Raw genomic sequence first — 4,688 nt, forward strand, 5'->3', positions numbered from 1 at the left:
AGGATATAGGATATAGAATACAGCATAAAGAATGTATAATATAGATTGTCGAACACAGAATATAGAATTTAGAATAAAGAATTCAGAACTCAGAATTTACAACATGGAATTCAGAACACAGTATTTAGAAAGTAGAATACAGTATACAGAATATAGAATGTTGAATATAGAATGTAGAACACAGAATATAGAATATAAAATACAGAATACAGAACCGAGAAATTAGAACATGGAATTCAGAACACAGAATATAGAATATACATTTCAGAATATAGAATGTAAAATATGGAATGTAGAACACATTATATAGTATATAGAATAAAGAATGCAGAACCCAGAATTTAGAACATGGAGTTCAGAACACAGTATATAGAATATAGAATACAGAATACAGAATATAGATTGTAGAATAGAGAATGTATAAAAGAGAATATAGAATATATAATACAGAGTAAGGAACTCAGAATTTAGAACATGGAATTCAGAACACAGAATTTAGAGTACAGCTTACAGAATATAGAATGTAGAACACAGAATATAGAATATAGACTATTTAAATCAAAACCCAGCATTTTCATTATGCAATGCAGAACACATAATATACAACATAAAATACAGAATACAGAACTAGGATATAATCATGGAATTCAAAACACAGAATATAGAATACAGAATTGGAATGTGGAATATAAAATGTAGAGCACAGAATATACAATATACAATACAGAATATAGAATGAAGAATACAGAATGTAGAACACAGAATATTGAATATAGAATACAGAAATCAGAACCCAGAATTTAGAAAATTGAATGCAGAACACAGAATATAGAATACAGAATTCAGAATATAGAATGTCGAATATAGAATATAGAACACAGAATATAGAATATAGAATACAGAATGCAGAACCCAGAATTTTGAACATGGAATTCAGAACAAAGAATTTAGGGTATAGAGTTCAGAATACAGAATATGGAATGTAGAATATAGAAAGTAGACCACAGAATTTAGAATATAGAATACCGAATACAGAATATAGAATATGGAATACAGAATATAGAACACAGAACATGGAATACAGAATACAAAATATAGAATGTAGAATATAGAATGTAGAAAATAGTATATAGAATTTAGAATACAGAAAACAGAACCCAGAATTTAGAACATGGAATGCAGAACACAGAATATAGAATATAGAATACAGAATAAAGAATGTAGAATTTAGAATCTAGAATGTAGAACACAGAATATAGAATATACAATGCAGAATACAGAACCCAGAATTTAGAAAATGGAATTCAGGACATAGAATTTAGAATTTAGAATAGAGTATATAGAATATAGAATTAAGAATACAAAATGTAGAACACAGAATATAGATTATAGAATTAAGAATACAGAACCCAGAATTTAGAACATGGAATTCAGAACACAGAATTTAGAATACAGAATACAGAATATAGAATGTAGAATATAGAATGCAGAATACAGAACCCAGAATTTTGAACATGGAATTCAGAACAGAGGGTTTAGAATAAAAATACAGAATACAGAATATACAATATAGAACATAGAATGTAGAACACAGAATATAGAATATAGAATACAGAATACAGAATGCAGAATTTAGAACATGGAAATCATAACACAGAATATAGAATATAGAATACAGTAATGAAATGTAGAATTTAGAATGTAGGACACACAATATAAAATATAAAATGCAGAATAGAGAACCCAGAAATTAGAATGGAATTCAGAGCACAGAATACAGAATAAAGAATACAGTATATAGAACACAGAATATAGAATATAGAATACAGAATACAGAATACAGAACCCAGAATTTAAAACATGGAATTCAGAACACAGAATTTAGAATATATAGTACAGTATATAGAATGTAGAATATAGTATTTAGAACACAGAATATAGAACATAGAATACAGAACCCAGAATTTAGAACATGGAATGCAGAACACAGAGTTTAGAATATAGAATAAAGTATATAGAATGTAGAATATAGAATGCAGAACACAGGATATAGAATATAGAATGCAGAATACAGAACCCAGAATTTAGAACGTGCAATTCAGAACAGAGAATTTAGAATATAGATTATAGAATACAGAATATACAATGTAGAATATAGAATGTAGAAAACAGAATATAGAATACAGAATACAGAACCCAGAATTTAGAACATTGAATGCAGAACCCAGAATTTTGAACATAGAATACAGAATATAGAATTTAGTATATAGAATACCGAATACAGAATATACAATGTAGAATATAGAATGTAGAACACAGAGTATTATAGAATGCAGAATATAAAATGTAGAATATATAATATAGAACACAGAATATAGAATTTAGAATGTAGAATACAGAACCTAGAATTTAGAACATGGAATTCAGAACAAAGAATTTAGAATATAGAGTACAGAATATAAAATAAAGAATGTATAATATAGAATGTAGAACACAGAATATAGAATTTAGAATATAGTATACAGAACACAGAATATAGAACATGGAATTCAGAACAAAGAATTTAGAATGTAGAATACAGAATATAGAATATAGAATGTAGAATACAGAATGTAGAACACAGAATATAGAATATAGAATTCAGAATACCGAACCCAGAATTTAGAACATGGAATTCAGAACACAGAGTATAGAATATAGAATACAGAAATAAAATGTAGAACATAGAATGTAGAAAACAGAATATAGAATATAGAATACTGAATACAGAAAACAGAATGTAGAATACAGATTTTAGAACACAGAAATTAGAATGTAAAATAAAGAATACAGAACTCAGAATTTAGAACATAGAATACAGAACACAGAATTTAGAATATAGAATACAGAATACGGAAAATAGAATGTAGAACACAGAATATAGAATATAGAAAACAGAATGCAGAACCCAGAATTTAATCATGGAATGCAGAACACAAAATTTATAATATTGAATACAGGATACAGAATAGAGAATGTAGAATACAGAATGTAGAATACAAAATATAGAATATAGAATACAGAATGCAGAACATAGAATGTAGAATATAGAATGTAGAACATAGAATATAGAATATAGAATGCAGAATACAGAACCCAGAATTTAGATCATGGAATTCAGAACAGAGAATTTAGAATATAGAGTACAGAATACAGAATATAGAATGTAGAACACGGAATTTAGAATATTGAATACAGAATACAGAATATAGAATATAGAATACAGAATGTAAAACACAGAATTTTGAATATAGAATTCAGAATACAGAATATAGAATGTAGAATTAAGAATGTAGAACAGAAATATGGAATATAGAATTCAGAATACAGAATATAGATTGTAGAATACAGAATGTAGAACACAGAATATTTAATATTGAATACAGAATACAGAACCCAGAATTTAAAACATGGAATTCAGAACAGAGAATTTAGAATATAGAATACAAATAAAGAATATAGAATGTAGAATATAGAATGTAGAACACAGGATATAGAATATTGAATACAGAATACACAATATAGAATGTAGAATACAGAATTTAGAACACAGAATATTGAATATTGAATACAGAATACAGAACACAGAATTTAGAACATGGAAGTCAGAACAAAGAATTTAGAATATAGAATAGAGTATACAGAATACAGTATGCAGAATATAGAATGTAGAACATAGAATTGAGTATATAGCATGCAGAATACAGAACCCAGAATATAGAACATGGAATACAGAACAGAGAATTTATAAAAAAAATTACAGAATACAGAATATAGAATGTAGAACACAGAATATAGAATATAGGATACAGAACGCTGGATTCAGAACATGGAATTCAGAACACAGAATACAGAATATAGAATAAAGAAATAAAATGTAGAATATAGAGTGAAGGACACAAAATATAGAATATAGAATACAGAATACAGTATGCAGAATATAGAACAAGGAATTCAGAACACAGAATATATAATAAAGAATACAGAAATAGAATGTGGTATTTAGAAAGTAGTACACAGAATATACAATATACAATATAGAATACAGTATATAGAATGTACAATACAGAATGTAAAACACAGAATATTGAATATAGAACACAGAATACAGAACCCAGAATTTAGAACATGGAATGCAGAACACAAATATAGAATATAGGATAGCGAATACATAATATACAATTTAGAACACAGAATGTAGAACACAGAATATAGAATATAGACTACAGAATGCAGAAACTTGATTATACAACTTGGAATTCAGAACACAGAATTTAGAATATAGAGTACAGAATACAGAATATAGAATATAGAATATAGACTGTAGAACAAAGAATATAGAATATAGTGTACAGAATACAGAATATAGAATGTAGAATACTGGATGTAGAACACAGAATATAGAACTCAGAATACAGAATACAGAACACAGAATTTAGAACATGGAATTCAGAACACAGAGTTTAGACTATAGAATACAGAATACTGAATATAGACGGTAGAACACAGAATGTAGAACACAGAATATAGAATATAGAATACAGAATGCAGAACACAGAATTTAGAGCATGGAATTCAGAACACAGAATTTAGAATATAGAATACTGTATACAGAATGTTGAATATAGAATGTAGAACACAGAATATAC

Source organism: Vicugna pacos, unplaced genomic scaffold (assembly GCF_048564905.1).
Source record: "Vicugna pacos unplaced genomic scaffold, VicPac4 scaffold_18, whole genome shotgun sequence".
In the NCBI taxonomy this organism is placed as follows: domain Eukaryota; kingdom Metazoa; phylum Chordata; class Mammalia; order Artiodactyla; family Camelidae; genus Vicugna; species Vicugna pacos.